Source organism: Haliaeetus albicilla, chromosome 3, assembly GCF_947461875.1.
Source record: "Haliaeetus albicilla chromosome 3, bHalAlb1.1, whole genome shotgun sequence".
Classification (NCBI taxonomy): domain Eukaryota; kingdom Metazoa; phylum Chordata; class Aves; order Accipitriformes; family Accipitridae; genus Haliaeetus; species Haliaeetus albicilla.
The window spans coordinates 27,677,488-27,688,594 of record NC_091485.1 but is presented as its reverse complement, the minus strand read 5'-3'; the positions used below and the strand labels follow the sequence as shown (position 1 = coordinate 27,688,594).

General features: G+C 44.8%; 1 protein-coding gene across 4 annotated transcripts in view; it reads left to right on the top strand.

Moving 5' to 3' along the window:
* Positions 1-3,362: 3,362 nt before the first annotated feature.
* The window catches only part of CHST9 (carbohydrate sulfotransferase 9), a 97,480-nt gene continuing 89,735 nt past the window's right edge, over positions 3,363-11,107 (top strand). The window contains exons 1-3 of one of the 4 annotated variants that reach the window (XM_069779223.1): positions 3,363-3,580; positions 4,410-4,457; positions 9,140-9,199. The gene's annotated coding sequence lies outside the window, so the exon portion shown is untranslated. Of the gene's footprint in view, positions 3,581-4,311; positions 4,458-6,036; positions 6,457-9,139; positions 9,200-11,107 lie in introns of those variants that run through there. The other 3 variants (XM_069779222.1, XM_069779225.1, XM_069779224.1) reach the window with 3 other exon arrangements.

Genomic DNA, 11,107 nt, shown 5'->3' with positions numbered 1-11,107 from the left:
AACCTTCGGAAAAAAAGACTGCAACTACTGTTTTCTTTTGGCTGTCTTTTGAGGCAGGAGCCCATTAGAATAAAATAGCTTCACAGTTAATTCATTGAAGTGTTTAAGTCAAGTTGGGTTTGGTTTTAGAGACTTCTTAAAACCAAAACTTTGTAATAGCTGAAGAACAACAGACACTTTGAATTGCCTAATATTTTTGAAGGAGCACACAACTTGCTTAGAAAGGCTTTGATAATTACCCCAGCATGCCAGTTACTGAGCAAATGAATTTTATACTAAGTTTCTAGCAGTTTTTTTAAAGACACAAGCAAATGCCCCATAGCAATGCTTAGCAGAGGCAAATTTTAGCCTCCTAACTGAGAAAAGGAGCATGTTGTAGGTGGTGTATTTCTAGCTAATTAGCTGAAAATTAAAAAAGCTCAAGGAAATAAAATGAAACTACTTGCTGAATGGTTTATGCCCTGGAGCAAAAGACACCTTCATAATGATAAAATGCTTTCAACCAGCAAAGGTTTGTCTAATCAGCTCTGTATTGATATACAACACACAGCACTGAAACTGTGCCATTGTGGCCTGTCCCAAAATTCACTGCAGTAAATGGTAATGGCACTCTGAATGAATTTGCCTTATCTAAAAAACCCTCTGAAGGTCTAATCCTTCCCCTTTGGAAAAGGATCAGGCCAAACAGGCACAGATTTTTCACAGCTGCTACTTGAGTCACAGTTTTCATACTAAATTTTTCTTTAAACATAAAAATCCCAACTTCTGACTCCTTGAAATGTGTATATCTGTGTAGGTGGCTGAGCTAGCTTTGCCATAAACTTTGAAAAGTGTCAAATGGGAACCTGGGCTGTGTGGAAAGTTCAGCAAGAGCGAGGGGTTTCCTAACAGCTCACAGCAATGGCACATGTGGTTTCGGTCCCACCTCTTATGGGGGAAGGTTTGGGCGCCCACGGGAGATTTAGGGGGCTTACGCAGTGTGCACTAGCAGCCCACAGAGAAGCAGTTGTGAGCGTGGGTAACTGTGACCTACCCTCCACACCAAACTTCCCTCCGTGGCTGTCACTGCTAAGCTGAGTTGAAAATCCACACAGAAAATGTGCTCGAAGAGCCTAAATCTGTTTCATTGTAGAGTAAAGGTGGTTTTATTTCAGCGAATTGACCTGTAATTTTTGGCAGGATTTTCCAGTTTCAACTCGTGACCTGTTATCTTTCTTCTCTAACTGCACTGACTACTCCTGTTACTGTGAGGAGGCATCATCACCCTGCCACTGTCTCACGGCTTTCAGAAGATGACTCTGCTACTTTAACCATTGAGCTGCTTGTCTACCAGAAGTCATAGGAAACATGCAGAAACCTGCCAAGCATAGGGTTTCTGATGCAGGCGCTGGCTCCACACCAACCCCACTGACACAGACAGACTGCCGCCACTCTTTCGTAATTCATTTCTTTTTTGCTACATGTCAGGCTTCGGAAGGTGCTGATTACATTTACGTAGTTGATGAGCTTCCTAATCCAGTGTCTAATTTCACCTGCATGTTGAATTTTTAATCTTGTAAGGATTCTTAAATCCATAGCTGGAATACACCTTCTGCACTGGAAGAACCTGTGGTGGAACATGTATTATATAAGCTAAATGCACGGGGGGGAGGGGGACGTGGTATTAAGTTGTAAAACAAGACTTGGCTTTATCCCAAAGCAATTAATTTATTCCTTTAACTGAGAAAAAAAATATCAAGTTATCTGATCTTTTCAGTTATATATAACTTTAATCAGTTGATGGGTACAGCCTGAGTAGATCAATCTGAAGAAATATGTTTGCAGCATATACGTATTGAGTGAAATTAAATCTACAACACTCAGAAGGTTAATCTGTATATCCTTATTAGAAGCTTCAGTGACCTTCATTACAGTCTTCTGAGTGTATTACCTCAGGAAACTAAAATTCAGTAGGCATGTTGTTTTTCTCTAAAATCTCACTGGCCATCAGGGACTAATAGATCTGTAATTTAAAGATGAGGTTGCATTTTTTTGCTATGGCATATGGTTATCATAGTGTCTGAAAGGGGAAACGTGCGCAACTCTTGTGAAATAGCAAACTACCAGCATGTTCTGCTTTTAAACCTATTTCCCTCCCTCCTTCCTCCCCTTTTATTTCTACAAGGGAGCCAGACAAGCTACAGGTGTGAGGGATAGTCTTTACTCACCAGAACTCTAAAAGTGGATCCATAGTTAGCTTTAAAGGAAAAGAAGGAAAAATCTTTGCTCTCTGGGTCTGCTCTGAGCTGCTGCCTCTCTAATGAACTGTGACTCAGGAGATCCTTAAGTGAGACAAAAGAGAGAAAATTCATAGCACTACGGTGAGGCTATACATACTTGCACAACCCAAACTAAGCAGGAGCAGGATGGCTTAGCGCTTGGATTGGAAATCCATAGGGAACACTCCTGTGCACGTCTTGGCTGCCTATGGCTGCTACAGATCCTGGAGCACTTTTCAATGAACACGTGTTAGCCCCAGTGCCTAAGCTCTGGTTGGGGTAATTACACTCTGCTTAGTTAAACCCCCCTGGAAATCACAGCAGCGCACAGCTCTCTACTGTCTGCTCAGAAACAGCGTCTTGAGCTGGTTGGCGAAGTTCAGCTTCACGCCGAAGGTGGTTGTGCTTCACTGGTTGGAGAAGTGATCCCTGTGTGCTGGCTGTAACAGTGTGTGAGACGATTTGAGACCTGTTAGGGTAAAAGATGTTGTAAAAACGTGAAGCGTTACATTAGCGTTATTCCAAGAAAGGGCTTATGCCGCAAGTGAGCGATGGGGCAGTGGCTCAGGGAGCATTTCAGAAATAAGTGCTGGGGTATTTCTAGGGACACAGCATTGCAGCAAAATGCCTAAAGGGGAGAGCTGGATAGAAGTGGTTTGAGCACAGCTCTGGGAAGTCAGAACTCCTCTGCGCCTACCCCAACTTAGCAAGGGCCAGAGCTATTTCTTCAAGGACTTCCTTGAAGAAATGTAAGCGAAGCAGTGTGCCCGTTAAAGAGCGATAATGGCATTTATCTGCACGGCTGGTCTATTGTCACGATAAGCTGATAATGTTTGCATAGCACATAGTGCTAATAAGCACTAATTAAAATATTTTTCTCTGTCATCCCGTTTCCCGTAGACAACAATAAAGTTTTTACACTACCTGCTTTAGTAGCTAATTACAGCGGACTCGCCTCTACCTGGCAGCCAAGATACATTTGTTTGCTAGCCCAGGGAGAGCCTGCCTCTGGATAGGTAACAGCAAACAAAACCTGTCCGCAAAGCGCTTAATCTCAGCGGCGCTCAGCGGCAGGGACGCAGCGCAGCTCTCCGCGCAGCGACGCGGGCTTTGCAGAGGCGGCGCCGGGGCGGGCGGGCGAGCGACCAAACGTTGTATTTACCTGCCCCGGCGGGGACCCACCCGCCCGGCACCGGGGGCGGGTGTCCCGTTCAGCCGGGGGCCCCTCCCCAGCCCGCCCGGCCCCAAAGTTTTGCGGCGAAAGTTTGTGTCTCGGCGCCGCTGCGGAGGCGCCTGCCGGGAGCGGCGGGAGCGGCGGGCAGGTGAGGGGCTGCCGCGGGGGCCCCCACCCGGGGCGGGCGGCCGGGTGGGTGGGTGGGTGGGTTTGCTGCGGGACTTCCCCCCCCCCGCCCGCCCGGTCCCGCAGGCAGCGGCGCCCCGCCGGCACCGCCCGGCCCCGGGGCGCCGGGAGTTTCACCGGCGGGAGGGGCGGCGGCAGCGCGGCCGCCCCGGTGCGTTTCCCGCGGACCGCCCGCGTTAGGCGGGGGCGGCCCGGGCCGAGCCCCTGCTGCGTCCGCCCCGGCTCCGCGGCGCGGCCGTGGCGAGGGGCTGCCGCCCCCGGCAGCGGCCGCCGCGGGTCGGCTCCGCTCGGGGAGGGGGGCTGCGGCTGGTCTCGGCGCCCCGAGCTCCGGGGCGTCCCCAGAAGTTGAGGGCGATGCTGAGCCCCCCGCCGCGGCACCGGGCGAGGCAGCGCTCCCCCAGACCGAGCAACTTTTCTGCTGACTCCTCGCCCCGCCATCGTCACCCAACGGGAATCGGGAATTCAGGGCACGTCTCCAGAAAAAAAAAAAAAAAAAAAAAAAAATCCGCTAATATCGCCTGTGCGTTTTCGAGCAGTAGAGTGAATGATCGGGGCAGACTGCAAGTCTACTTGGCATGCTGATAACACTTCGGTTCACTGCAGTCAATAAACCAGATCGTGTAATTTCAGCAGTTTAAAAAAGGGAAGATCTTGCTCTGACACAGTCCTTTTCCTAATCTCCCCTATGCTAAGAGGGGGAGGAAAGTCCACCTCCAGTCCGGCTAGAAGATGGAGAGCCATCAAGTTGCTGTCTCGTGAGCCCTGTTTCTCTTTAACTTCCCCCAACCCAGGTGACTTCCATGGGACTGCTCGCTGACTTCCAGCAGCGCTTCAGGCAGGTAAGAGCTAAGCATGCCAAACCTGTCTTTGTCTGCTGAGGCGCAGTAGGGTCCCCCACTCCTGAGTGGGAGCTGTTAGGAAGAATAATACTGCTTTTGCCTTTTTGAAGGGACACGTCCTGCAGCTGTAGAACGAAACCGTTGGTATTGAACACTCTGGTAAACTGGTGAAGTTCCAAACCCGTCGCTTTCAGTACTGGAGTGTCTCCTCTGTTCTCTTTAAGCAAAACTTTTCATGGTGCTGATGTGTTAACCTGCATACTCATGGGTAGAACAAACAACTCTGCATTTATATGTTGTTAACACAAGCATAGCTTTTGTTTGTTTCTTCATAAAGAATAATAATTAGAACTGCAGCTTTAAATTAACCTACAAGTGGCTGAGGCGTTGCTGTGTGGATTAAGCTAATGCGGTTGGAAGTTCAGTAGTATTTATGGTTGAGGAGCAGGACCAGGTAAGTGGTTGTCTTTGTGCAGAAGCAATGCAGGTGCTATGGACTGCTTTCACTCACCTAGTACAATTCCTATGGAAAGATTTAATGGCATCAGATACCAGTATGTGCTTCTTTACTAAAATGAGTCGTTTACATCCATTGCTTCATTAGGAGTTTTTTCTTTGGAAATACATTGAAAGGATAATGAGGAACTAGTGACTTTAATAGATTAAAATGGCCAAATCAAATGCAAACCATATTTTCTTTGCCACGTTATTAATTTTGTATAACAAGTTGTATCCTATAAAGTGCATTAATAACAAAACATAATTGCTATAACAACATTTGGTCTGCTATGTAACAAGGGAGAATGAAGTAGAAAAATGTTAAATATGTGCAGCTTGGCTGGGTGGGAAGTTACTTGGGTGATGTTGATGTTTGGAATTTCCTGACTGCTCTTGAAATTTTAAATTTTTAAGCTCTGTTTTTTTAAAGGGGCTTTATTGTTTCAGGATTTTCAGTGGGTGAGTGAAGGATGCCCACTTTGTTTAAACAGTTCTCTCCTTTGAAAAGAAATCCCTACATATGTCATCCAAAATATTTCATTTTGTCTTGTGGAACTCTTAACAAAATTCTCTTAACTTGATTTGCAAGGTTGGTAAGTAGTAATAATCCGTTATTGCCAGCGATAAAAGTTGTGCAGGCCAGATGGTGCCTTCAGTTACACTTCGACACAACCTTCTTATGAGCAGCTCTTCAGGTGAAGAAGTTGCTGAGGTGTCAGCAGGACTGATGTACAAGTGGGCCTGGCTGCTGGGTATCTCCCTCTTTGGCACCAGGTACTGAAATTCTGTCTGTCATGGGGTGAGAGAGAAACTCATCCCTGCACTGCCCTGTCTGCACTCAGGCCCTGTAGCGAGGCCTGCCAGACTGTTGGCTGTTCCCCCCCTCCCTGATCCACCCAGTAGTTTCCTATGGACAGGAAGGGCTACATTATGGGAATTTTGGTTTGGTTTTTTGTTTGGTGTTGGGGTTTTTGTTTGTTTGTTTCTTTCTACAAACTTTCTCAGCAGCACTGAGTTTGGTTATCTTGATCTGGTTGCGCACTTAATTCAAATTTCTGTAAGGACTATGACTTCATCCAACCATAATGCTCAGCGTAATTTCCTGGAGAGAAAAAATGGCAAATACTGTACGTTTATTCCTAGCAACCATTGGAATAGACCAGAACAAAGAGTAGCACCGCTTGATATGAAGAACTGTGCAGGCATTGTTAAGAGCTGGAGCTGTGCCTTGCGCTAGTTGTTATGAAGCCAGAAAGTTGAGATGTGGACAGTGGAAAGAAAGGTGATCCTGGAGGATCACCTATGCATGAAGTAGGACACAAGCTAACAGATGAGAAGTGAAGGAGGAGGGGGACTGTTGAAATGAGAAGATACCCTTTCCTCCTTCCACTGTCGGAGCTGAAAGTAGCCTGGGCCAGTGTCCAGCAGGACAGTCCTCGCTGCAAAATTTTCTTGCCGTGATACTCCAGTGGAGGGATCAGAAAATGTATTGCTTCTTGGGGTAAGGAAGGAAGGAGGGAAGAAAAAAACATGTGTGGGGTTGCAGTAGCTTTCTGTGTCCTTTTTCTCATTTTGCTTTTATCAATTCAGTTGCATCTAAGGAGATGCTGAGTGGGTGGGAATTTGTGGTAACCCACATATGGTTATGCTTTGACCATTATAAAGAGCATCTGTTTTTTTCATCAGTATTCTGCTGGCTAACCATTCACCTTGATCATCTTTTTTTTCAGGTGAAGGAAAAAAGGTGGAGGGGAATTAAAAAGAAAGGTTTCTAAATAGTTTGAGGCAATGTAATGATTTGCTTTTATATGTTTTTGATTTTGGAACGAGGTGATGGTGAGGGTAGTAGTGGCAAGGAAATCTTAAGTTAGCCAAACATACTGCAACCAGATGCCATTGGGTTTTGTGTGGTCTGGAATAGGAGGAAGCCAGGAATGGTACCTGAGTGCTGGAGGTACCTCTCCTCAGCTGCAGGCGTATTTGCTTGCCAGGAAGTGAAAGGTGGACGATGTACTGAAATGACGAATCATGCCAAAAGCAGGAGATGCACTCTTCCCCATTTTGGGGTGGCTGTCCTATTTCAGTTGCTTGTGTTGGCCCTGTACAGGAATGTGCCTCTTTGAACGGGACCCAAAACACAATGGGAAAAATGCAAGGATTTTACATTGGTGGAATGTGGATTCCTGAAACTCTTAAATTTGACAACGGTATTAAACAATTTGGCCTCAGAAGTGAATGATTATAAACTTGTCAAGTTTCTGAATTTTTGCTGCAAAGACGCCTGTGTTGTCATCTGAGGCATGTAGTGGTTTTCTCTCCCAAATTAACTGTTTCTCCATGATGGATAGGAACAATATGTAGTAATCTCTCTCCAATACGCGAAAGGACTTGAAATTTTGGGGTGCGTGGGTCACTATGACATTTTCTGTGACGGCTTGAGTTGAAACAGATGGGACATTAAGGTCCACACTTCCAAAAGAGATGGGGGGGAGGTTGGGCTAAAGAAAAAACTGAGTTCAGCGTAGGTGAGAGGGACACAGCAGTTTCTTAGGCCTCATTAGTTTCCCTGTAGCAAGCGTCTTATCCAGCAGGATGGTCAAGCTATCACCCAGTGAAGCCATGTTGCCCAGGACTGGGAGCAAAGAAAAATTTACAGCTTAACTGGGGATGCTGAACCTCTGTCTTGATACAGCTGATCTTTTTTGAAAATACTTAGGTTGTAAATAATTGCTTGGTGGCTCTTTCTTCACAGCCACAAGAGAGCATTCATCTTGATTAAAGAATATTTGCAGGTGTTTCCTCTTTGCCAGGATGCTAGAGAGTGTTATCCATGACTGTTGCTTTTTAATACTAAAGGAGCAAATTTGTCAGTGTTGTGCAGCCATTTTTCAAGTTCTACCAGAAGACTCCTAGACACAGACTGTTTTTAATGTCGCTATCATTTTTTCGTATGTGTGTTACAAATCACTATGTTAAATAAATAAAACTACTTATTCAAGCTGAAAAGCCTTTAAAAATCTTATAAGGTAGCAAAATAGGTTCAGATTTTGGATGGGTTTGATGTATTTAGAGTTTAACCTGTGCTAAAATAGGTAGTCTTAATTAAAAATGATGTTACTCTTGTTTAAAACTAATCTTAAAACTGAGCCAACACATAAACAAAGAATAGTTTCATATAAATTAAATTTAAATAAATTAAACTAATTGCAAGCAGCTTGACAACTCTTGATACAAAGATAATTGTAGTGACTGTGATGGTGGAGTAAATTAGCTTTAGGGTGTGTTTGGTAGTTTGAAAAAAAAAAAAAAAATGCACCTTGAACTGCTTTTTTTATCCACTCAAAACTGAAACTACCCTAGTAGAAAAACATCTGTGTTCTTATTCACAGATTAAATTGCTTGGACGTGCTCCTGATTTTACTGTGCATCCAAAAGGTGATGGTGCAGGGCTTGTAGATGGTGCTGCATGCAACAGTGATGGTGTTTGGGCAAGGTCATCTATATATCCTATGCCATCATGCATCATGAATGCGTGTGATGGCTGGTATTGGTAAAGGAAAAACCATCGGCATTATTCCTTGAGTAAAGCCTTTGTGGGCTGTAATTTGATTAAACCAGTATTTCCTGACTTCCTTTGGCAGTAAGGTCCCCATTCCTTCTTTCTGGAGCAGTTTTTAGCTGGATGAGCTTTCTGAATGTTACTGTGCAGGTGCGTAAGCCCTTGTGGTGGTGGCAAGAGCTGGGCAGTCAGGGATGATGAGAGCAAGGGGCTGGAGAGAGCAGCAGTGCCAGCCGACAAGTGTTGGAAATGTTCATGGAGATGTGGTGTGAGATACTTTGCTTTCAGCATCATCCATGTGGCTTGAGAAAGCTTTTCTTGCCCACTCAAGGACACTGGTTTTCAGAAAGGAGGGCTAAAAATGCGACAGTTTTGTGCAGTCAGAGATGGAAACAAGCGACAAAACCACAAAAGCGGGCTTATTTGGAAGCATGCCACTATTTATTGTGTGCGTCTGGATTGCGCACTTTTTTTATTATGAGAGGCAGTTAGGAATCCCCAACAACTTTTCCAAAAGAAGCTGATTCCTGCTTTCTAGTACCTACAATTTAATTCATTTCCTTCAAAAATACTCATTCAGACCTTCATGTCTTATTTATTTGGCTTTTTTTTTTTTCTAATCCAGATGCTGTCAATGTCCTGTTGCATGAACAACACATCTTTTGTCTGGGGGAAAACAGAAGGGGTTTGTATTCGTTGGTACTTCGACTAATGGTTCTTGAAGCATTGCTTATGCTGGGAAACTTCTGTCTCGTCAGCAGAGTGATTTCTGAAGACATGCAAACAGTGCATTTGCTGCAGGACTGAAGTTAGGTGCAAAGACCTAAGTAAACCTTTTAGGGTAGATAAGGAAGATTGCAAGTCTGAGAATGCTGAGGGCACTGCAGGAAAAGTGATAACAGCTAACACCCTTGCAAAAGGCATTTCACAGAGAATTCCCCAAGCATTTTCTTTGGTTTTGCCCAATCTTCACTGCTTCCTTCCAATCCTGTGCATCATCACAATAGCTGCAAACAGGTACATGTATATAACATGTAGGAAATTCCTTCTCTGCAGGATCAAGGCAGAAAAAACTAGATGGAATAAAGCACCTACTCACCTTCCTTCCATGTTTCAGGTTTGAACCAGATAGTTCATGACCCATACAAAAAAGACTTCAGACAGAACATTTACATTCCGTTAATGTCTAGCTATCTGTCTTCTACAGAACAATTACATATAAAAAGATTAATATTTAAACTCTGGTTTACATTTTCTGCAGGCAAGTTTATGCTTCAGTGAAGTGTACAGTTTTAATGACACGGAATTGGAAAAAAATACTGTAAAGTTCTGAACACAGTTTTGTTGTTCTTGAAATATTTTCTCTCATTCTAACGTAGTTACTGTGTTAATTCAACAGCTATTTTTAATGGGAGTTCCTGCTAAGCCTTATGTCTATGTGTATACAGCAATTATAGATGTAACAGTGCCGAGTTATTTAAAAATACAGACTTGAGGAACACGCAGTACTTGTACGTTTCAGAATAACTGTTAAATGCCTGCATTTTCTTTTTCTGTTTATTTGGATGCACATGTACTTTAGCTCTATTCTTTTAATAGATTTCTCTCTCAAATATTTTTCAGTGGGATGTCTTCCTTTGAAAGCCTGAGTTTTTCTTTGCATTCTTTGCAGCAGTTTACCAGACACTTCCATCAGATATGCACTTAGAAGGGTGTCCATTGTGTTGAATTTTAACACTTTTTCTTCTGCTGTGCAGGCCAGTTTCAACAGCTGCTCATCAGCTTCTAGTAACGTGCTTTCAAAGTGAACGCATTCTGATTCAGGTTAAGGAGCCGGCTTTTTTATGATCCACAGTGTCTTCTATGTTCTGTTGTTACAAAGTGAATTTTATGGCCCCTTTGTGGCAGGTGCAGGGCATCAGGTAAATTCCTTTTTCTGGGCCCTCTGCTGTGCAAGGAAGTAATCTTTTTGGTAAGGTTTTACGCTTGATCCCATTTCCATTGAACTTAGTGGCAAGAACTAGGATCTTGACAAGTCCTTCACGTGTTGCAAAATAGCTGATTAACAAGATGATCCATTAATTCCCTCTCTGCTGTGTTACGGATACCATTTTCTGCTGACATTCCCTAACCCTGCAAAACTCAGCTTGGATTCATGTTTGAGGGTGAACGTCAGAGTACGACTCCCCGAAGCGCAGGCTGAACTGATACCGAGGCACTGCAAGTGGAGCTGTCACGTTGCGGGGCAGGGGGACTGCAGGCATCCTTCCAGGGCTAAACAAGGGTCGGGCGGTCCAGAAGCAGAGGCGCTGGGTTGCCCATCGCAGGGGGCTGGCAGCAGCGGGGTGCAGCCCAGCTGCCTCAGGGGGGGCCTCCAGCTGCTGCTGTAGCATCTCAGCTGTGATGGTTAGTGGGCAGCGGTGCACTGGTGTGACAGCCGGGCAGCGGGCGATGGCCGGCAGCATGGAGGTGGAATGGTCTCTGCAGCCGCTTTGCGAAACACTTCTGCTTGAAGCTCATCCAGGGGTAGAAAGATTGTTGAGATCGTGAACAGAAGTCTAGGCGTTGAAAGTAACAGGTTGTAAGAGCTCCA